Below are 9199 nucleotides of genomic sequence, written 5' to 3' on the forward strand. Positions count from 1 at the left end.
TGGATCTTAAATAGATGGTTTGAGAAATAGAGCTATAGAAATAAAAAAAAAAAAGGTCTTGTGGTACAACTTGCCCTCGGTGGTGTATAAGTAATGCCTCTTGAGAGAATACACTTGTTGTACGATTGTTCTGTCAATTTACAAAGTAAAATAGATCATTCTAATCTCACAAACAATAATGCTACAGACAAGTAAGACCAGTTCAATACAGAATAACTTATTTGACGCTGACAGAAGATTTTGTATCAAAGCCCACTTTTCTATAACAAAGCCTATAACAAGGCAGAAAAGGCAGAACAAGCACCAAACAAACAAATTCTAAGCTCTCAATCTTACCTAAAGAGAGGGTAGAAGACGGACGAGCCCCCAATTTGTCATAACCTGGCTCAGGGCCGTGACAAATACGGGAGGAACACGTTGTTTTTACAGTAAATCATGGGATTTATTGACAAACCAAATGAAAGAAACAAGGTTATGGAACTGCAAATGTGTTAATGAAGTATGAGGTTTTAAGGATAGACAAACAAAATGCTGATCCGACGGCCTAGGTGACTCCAGGTAGGATGGGAGAGAGCGAGCGCAGCACATGGCTTCAGCTTTTATACCCAGCAGGCACCAGGCGAACCAATCACCGCTGCTCAGTCAGGTAACTGAGAGAGAGAGAAGGTTTTAGTCTGAGGAGCTAAGGCAGAGACCGTCACACCCCACATGAGCATGTCAGAGCAAAATCAACTGCAATTCTCAAAACCAGGCTACACATCAGCATCTTATCTCAGCGCTATTCACCTAAAAATTTGGTGGGGCCAGGTTTTCAGACTATGGACATGAGCTGGGCCTCACATTTTTAACAGCAAAGTTCAGCTGCTGTGGTTCCCCCTGAGCTATGCCAGTCTGCTTTGTTGTAGCACAGCTTTAGTTATGATGGTGTTCGAGGCAACCCGTAACTTGTATATTTCCCACCTGTAACTCGTGAAAATGTCCTGGAATGGCAGTCGAACTTGTGACTTATGACCCGTGAACTCAAACCAGATCGATGCACTCCCAGTTACAACTTGTGACGTCACATCTGTGCCAAAACAATATAGATATATATACGTGGGGTTATAGGCCTCTAGGGATGCAGTGGTGCTGAGTGTGACACACGGTGAGAAATAGACTTTACAACAATGTAAAGTAAATTCAAATGTTGCCATCACAATTTACATACACCATTATGTACTATAATCTGTTATTTGTCCGAAACAGTGGACAAATGTGTCGCTAACACGAAATAGTTAAGAGAGAGAGAGAGAGAGAGAGAGAGAGAGAGAGAGAGAGAGAGAGAGAGAGAGAGCTATCATCACTGGGCTACAAATGTAAACTTCTAGTCTGATGTTCACACATTGCCCATTGGCAGCAACTCTTGCGTTCAGTGCATTAATCAACAAAAAATACACTTTAAAATAACGACATATACTGTAAAATATGATGTAAATACCTCATGAGCCGATCCTCTCCTCGGTTTCACTAAAATAAAGAACTTTCAGGCTCCTTTGGTAATTGAAATGACCAAGCATAAATCATAGAATTTCTGCCATGCTGGTTTGTTTACATCCCAGAATTCCTTGCGCTCAAACCAAAGTCATAAATTGCCTGGAATGCTCTCAGGTCGGAACTCAGAGATTTCAACTGGGAAACGTATGAGTTCCGAGTTGCCTCGAACGCAGCGTAAGACACAGCCAAGCTCTGAGTTTTTAGCTGCCCTCTCGGTTGAGGGGAAACTTTGTCAGAAACGTGGCATGTTTTTCAGTGTGGTTTATTTGGACATCATAATCTTTCAGAGCTGCAATGCACTTGTTGCAGAGCAAACAAATTAGTTTTGGTTTTTGGACATGGTGGTAAAATAAATAAACAAATAATTCTTTCCAGTCCATGCAGGGTTAAATTGACTTTTGTTTTAGGTTAGAAAGAGACATGCTACTTCCACTTGTGTAGGGATGCTAATGTACCGACTCAATGACATAATGCATAGGGTCAGTTGCTGGGTTACGATAGGTGTTGCAGTCAATATTTGTAATAATGTTGGAACTCTTGTACTTGTGAGTGTTGGTAAAAGATGTTTTTCTCATCAAACCTAAATCTCAATCACTTGGCAGCTGCTTTTGGGCCACTCAAGGGCTGCATCTGGCCCGCAGGCCGCAATTGAATAGCACACAAAATAAAAGTCAAAATGAGCTCCTAATCGAATGCAATGCACAGATGCAGCCTACTACTCAACATACCACGTGCTGCTGGGGAGTATGAACTTTCCACGCCATTCAGCTGTACCACCAGGTTTTAGTGGTGTGGGTAGTTTCCTGAGCACATCACCTCTGAGGATGACTCCTTCATCAATTTATATAAATGTGAAGATGGGGTTTCCATCCACTGACCTCTGACTCTGCTTTAGAAACTTGACACTAGCACAACCAGATCTGCTCCGAACAGGGAGCCAGCAGTTAAGTGATGTGCTCACTTTCACCAGGTTTGTCCAAAACATGAGCTGCTGCTTCTAAACCCCCTGCAGACCTCCACAACTCCTCTGAAGAACATGATGACAGCCTGATCTGATGGCTACAGCCTGCTCAACACTGGATTGATATCAGGCCTCTGTAGATGATTTCATATAGTCTAGACTTGCTGGATTTGTTAATCATACTTTACTTTTATAGAAAGTGGGCAGTGAAAACAGGACAGTAAACAATCAAACCATTTAAAAGAAACAGCAAAGCAATCAAATTACTTTATAATCATACCTAAAACAAAGCAAATATCAAAGATAAAATCTCAGTATTTCTGTCAGAACAGGTCTTCAGTGGTAGATTCGTAGAGGAGCTCTTTGTTCCCACAGCAGACACAAAAGCACAACCACTGAGCAGCCGGTTATCTTCCAGTTAGATCAGTTTACTCAGAAATGTTTATGACTTAAACTGAATGAGAGGTCAGGGTCTGTGACTTTTAAAAACATACCAGAACAGAAATCTTTTTTTAGATTGTGAACAAATATCAGAGGTGAGGGATTTTAAGGATTATAAATAGTTACAGAAGATTTAAAGCAGCCTGAAAAATTCCCTTACCCCTTCATGGTAAATTACATCTCTAGTTACCCATGAGTCAGTTCCCTTTATGTAAATCTGAGCGCCGCAGAGAGACACCGAGATCTCCACCAGATCTTATCTCAGCTTTACTTAGATGCATGCACAAACTGATGTTTAGCAATGCATCTATGACCTATTTACATGCACTGTCAAACCTTCCTGTTTCCTCATGATCATTATCTGTGATGGCTTCACATTTATCGATCTATAAATGGGCCAATGCAATTTTTAATGTCAGGAGTTTTACTGAAGTTTCCAAAGTGGAAGAGAACTCATGTTGACAAAATAAGCCTGGTAATAGTATCATTCATTATTTTCACCTGTCTATTAGTTTAATTAAGCCAGCAGTCAGTGTTAAAAAGCAGCTGAAGAGTTTTCAACAAGAGGATTGAGGCTTTGGATCAGCTGTGACTCAGTGGTGGAGCTCTCGACCTGAAGTTCAGGATTTGATCCCAGCTCCTGCAGTTACACACCAAAGTGCTCTGAGGCAAGACACTGAACAACAAATAGCATCAGCATTGGTCACTGGTGTATGAATGTGTATGAATTAAAAGTGCTTTGAATAGTCGGAAAGACTAGAGATGATATAATGATATGATGAGGAATGATACAAGAACAACTCGACACTTACTTTACATAGACCTACAATACAGAGTATAGTGCTTAAATCTGTGAATCATACTGCTCCCTGGACAAAGCTGTACTGTCTCCCCATGGTTTACTCTGTTCAGTACATGTGCAACTCATTTTCTGTAAAATGATCTCAGCCTCGGTTACTTTGATATGAAAATAAATCACTCACTGTAAACTTTTATCATATAAAATGAAAAATAAGCTGTTTCAGTAGCAGGAAATGAATTATTCCAGTTAACCAATGAGTACAACTTTAGCTATATAATGTTAAATCCCAACAAAAATTATCTCTAGACACTGACTAGGGGTGGGAGAAAAATGTTGTATCCTAGTATCGTGATTTTTGGTTTAATGATTTTAAATGATTTATTTATTTATTTATTTATTTGAATAAATTGGGGTTTTTTTCAGTTATAAGTCCTTCATTTTAGTTCTTGTTTATTAGCTGGGTTAGAAAAAAGATAAGATGTCAGATCCCCTGAATAATCCTAAAAATTGACTCATGTGATGTGCATTTTTGGGGAAAAATTTGGGGGAAAATATGGCTCCTGATATAGTCTGTAGACATCATCATCATCATCATCATTCAACTTTTTCACTTGGTCTGGTGTTAAAAAATAAAAAGAGAATTAAAAATTGCAAAAATCTGAGATTCAGAAGAGGAATCGCGGTTTGAATTGAATTAGCACCCCAAAATTCCTAAAAGAATTGGATCAGGAGGAAAGCATTTTGTCCCAGCTCTAACACTTACCCCCAAACATTTACAACAAGTTTGACTCAGCATGAAGACAAGATAAAGAGTCTGGTCTCATCCTTACCCTCTATGAGTACAGACCTTTGCACTGTTTAGTTAGTTACAGTGGTAGGAATAAACTTCCTTTACCAGGCAGAAACCTGGAGCAGAATTAGACTCATGTTAACCCTCAGGTGTATGGTGGTCTCTGCAGTGGGAAGCTCTTTAAAAGTCATTTTCTCTTTAATACAACACACTTTATGGTCCAATAGCAGATCAGCCTAGGTCGTGCTCTCTGCTGCCACTCTCCTTTGAGCTTCATTCAGTGGTCAGTCGTTGTAACCGCAAGTAAATTTTCTCTGACTCCAACATGACCACCAGACAGCCACACCTGTGGCCCCCTGCTGGCTTGACCTGTCAATCCTTGTATCACAAAAAAAAAACCTACAGGTAAAAACAATATGATGATACAGTAACATCTATTTGGTTGTATCTTTTTATGACATCAGACTATTTTGTTTCAAACAGGCAGTTAACTGGGATTAACTATGCATCTACTGAAGTGGACACAGTGAAGCACCCCAGGTATGTTTCCAACACAAACTTAAAACATGTTTAAGGGTTTTTCCAAAGCATAACAATAAAAAAAATTATAGAATTACTATATATATATATATATATATATATATATATATATATATATATATATATATATATATATATATATATATATATATATATATATATATATATATATATATATATATATATATATATATATATATATATATATATATTCTAACGAAACTCCATTCAGCTCATTGTTACATCATGTTGGATGGGCCCAAAGGTCCCAGGCCCACCCACTTTCTGACAGGCCCACCTCAAATTTTCCTTTTGAAAAAACAAGAAGGAAAAATTCTTTCTTTCTTTCTTTTAAAAAAAATAGTTATAGAGAGGAATATTGTATAATCTTGTCACTTTAAGCTCTTTTTGTTATTGCTAGATGCCCTGTTTTTATAAAATGAGCTAAGTTTGGTAATCTTATTGCCAGTTGGTTGAAAAAGTTATGAATCAGTCAGCCTCATGTGAGCGGTAGGACTGGAGAATGATTTAGGGATGACAGGAAATTTTTGTCTTTTATTTAACTGTGGTTAATGTTGCTGCTCTTGCAGCCTATAAAACATGGAAAGTTGAGGCAACTCATTGCTGTCTGATACACTAAAATGTTATACAATTTTGGCAAATATTGAAGGATCAAAAAGCAACCAAATCTGCTTTATAACAAACATATTAACAATACTAGATCTATATCTAAATATGAAAAGTTATTTACAAACTTTTGTAGTTTAAAGTGATTCTCTGGGATGGAAAAAGTTGGGTCCTATCACAAAGTTTAGAGCAGAAATTACCCCTACAGCAGTGATTTTGTGCAGCAGAAGCCCAGAGCGCTCGCACCAAACACCCCCTCCCTGCTCCTCTGCCGGTTTCCTCTGCACTCAGACGGGGCCATATTTTACTTGACCAAAAACACAAATAAACAGACTCCCACCGAAAAAATCTGACATGGGTCTGCATTCACGCTTTATTTATTTATTTATTTTCAGCGCGTTACTTTCACACAAAAACACCGATAAATAAGGCTCTAGTTCTCATCGTGTCGTAAAACGGCGCTACCTTAGCTGGCTATGAGGCGCTCGCCGCTTAGTGTATCAGTCCGCGCGCGCAGCGTGCCAGATATAAACAAACCCAGGTAGTCTGCCAGGACGAAGAGACGATGAGACTGGTTTATACAAAGTTAGAATGTGTCGAAATGTATTTAAAATGTTCCAGAAAGTACAAAAATTGATAACTACTCACAGATTTAGCATAAAACACAATTTAATTCATGTATACATTAAGTTTATACTGTTTGATGTTGAATGCTCAGGTGCATGAAGTCCACTGGAGTGGACATGTCGGTAATGCATCAGAAGACTATAGTGCAAACTATTTAGCATGCTTCTCGTGTGTTGTTGTTTTTTTTTTTACTTATGCTTGTCATAGTAAATTGTGTTCACTATTACATAAGCACAGTAAGGCAGTGATTCAGAAAAGTGACTGAATTCAAAGTCAAACCTAATGTTCTACAAATCATGAGCAAAAAGTATTAACATCGAACTCCAATGGCTTCCTCGAAAAAGTTCTGTTTTGTGAAACAGATCAAAAATTACATCATATATCGTTTATTCAGCATCTACATGGAAAACAATCACTAACAACTTAAAAAGAAGTGTTCCACACTTGCTGGAATAACAGGCAGTGACAGAGGCAGTATAATCTCCAATACTCCTGAAATAAAAAAATAAGCCTTTATATTAATTGTTATTTGAGTAAATGGCTAAATAGACAATAGAATCTTAAATTTGTCTCTTTAAATGCTTTCAGCCTTTTATGACCACTTGAGGAACTGCAGTTTTTGGTATTTTAAGTTGACTTCATATTCACAAACTGTTTTAATGGCATGAAAAATCAATTGAAGTTCGTTTCCTCGCCCCAGAGGTAGTATTCACTCAGGTTTTTCACATCGAGAGGAATAAGCAACAGCAGGTGATAAATTAAAACCTCCCAGAACACTGGCAGTAATAATTAGAAATGGTGTCAGTGATGTCTGTGACGTGGCCGAGTGCAGAGGAAACTGACCCTGTTCTTTTTCAGTGTAGATACAAAAATAACAGAGTAGCAGAGTCATTTTTAATCTTAGAGTGAAAGCATCTTGACCTCTCTTCTAGTTCTCAGAACAAAAAAGGAGTTTCTTGTGAAGCAATGAGGAAACAGACTCTGCATTTCTTTGAGCTTCTGTGGAGTTGAAAACAAGAAGTGACTTGAAAGAATGAGCTGAGCTTTTGGTTTAATGCTGTCAAATACACCGATTCTCAGAATAACTGGTTTCACTAAGGTCTCCCTTTGTATAGATGTTTGACACTTCAAATGTATCAGATATTTGTTTTCAGATGTGTTAAAGCCCTTTTGAAGATCTTTCTGTGCACCCTTTGGATCAGGGCTATGTCAGATTTTTCACTGATATCTGTCTGTACACATATAAGGGATTTTTTATGGTGGATTTTTTTTTCAAATTTCTAGATACAATGTTTAACCTCCAGTGTAGGAAAAAGCTGTTTAGCACCCTGATGTTAATCACGAAATCTGACACCCCGGGGCGGAGGTGACAGGCTTGAACAGACTTTTTTAATCCTTTCCACACCTCCAGAGTCTCATGGTTTATATTACCATAGATTAACTTTAATGTAATGTATTTCATGGCTGAGTTTTCTTATTTAATGGCTGGGATTACTTTTAATGGGTTATACTTGCCTGCAGATTACTGCCTAACAGCTCAGGTTTTATGAGACACTGCATGCACCTACATCAGAAATCCAGGGGAGAGGAGTGAACTACACCTGGATTAACAGGACACCCTTGATTCTCTTATCAGCAGGCAGATCAATCACTTCACCTCAGCTCAAAGCCAAAGATCCTTTACTGGACCTTTAAGATGTTTTTGGGTCAGTCTTTGCTGATTCACTGTCTTCAGTCTAACATAGCTCTCTGGTCTCTGACATTTAACACACTTTGTTGAAAAGTATAAAAACAATTATTTTACTGATTTTTTTATATGTAATTGATAAATACTGCAATGTCATTACAATTTCACACAGTTAGGAATATAGATCAGAATAGAATTTGTGATCACTTCTGTCATATAGAAACCACAGAAAGAAGAAAAAGACAGAAACCTGTACTCTGCCTTTTTTTTGTGTATACACCAAGAAAGAAGCAGATATTTCATATACTTACATACTTAAACAACACTTTTCTATTAACTTTGATGCTGAAATGAAAAATTCGGAGATATTTTTTTTAAAATTATGCATGTGTCAGTGAGTGGATCGTTGTTGGACATTCGGTAAACACCATATTTCTCATTGTTACAAGATAAATGTGAACAACTTAGTTGAGATAAGTCAGAACCCAGTCACAAAAACAATACTGAAAGGAAAAAAAGATAATCAGACCCCTGAGCGTCTGTAAACCGCCTTGATTCGGGGGAGCCGTTTACCAGGAGTCCACCGTGCTGTGAACAGCCGGGATCTAGTCACTGACAGCGGGGGGCGGTGGGGGTGTGTGTGGGGGTGTGTGGGGGACCTTCACACCCTCGGAGCTGTGAACACACTTTGCATACGAGTAACTTCGTCAGTGACATCCGGCACGGCTTACCTAGAGGTCTAAAGTTAAATCTCTTGTTATTGGCCAGTGAATCACTCACCATTGGTCATTTCGGTAAGCAATACCAACAGCACATGTGGGGGGTTTCCTCACTAATTCATACCGCTATAGGATGAATAAGATTTTATAGTATAATTCATTATTTATAATCTATTATCATTATTATAACTGTTACATACTCACACCAATATTATACATTCTTATGTGGCCTCTTTTATCATTGTCTTTTATTTTAATTATTGTACTAAATTTAAATTCTTTACTAATTTATTTTTAATACTATAGTTAATGTAATTTTACATTTATAAATCATTAAAAATCTGTACAATATGTATATAAAGTGGTTTTTTGTCTGCATCTCTGTGACTCCCTGTGCTGATAAAAAAGTCCAGTTGCTCTGGTTAAAGGCTGGCCTGCAAGGTGTTTAGGTGTTTTGTGTTCATATATAAAC

This window comes from Halichoeres trimaculatus, unplaced genomic scaffold (genome assembly GCF_033239565.1).
Source record: "Halichoeres trimaculatus isolate MK-OKI-2021-1 unplaced genomic scaffold, fHalTri1.1 fHalTri1_scaffold_10, whole genome shotgun sequence".
NCBI classification, from domain to species: Eukaryota; Metazoa; Chordata; class Actinopteri; order Labriformes; family Labridae; genus Halichoeres; species Halichoeres trimaculatus.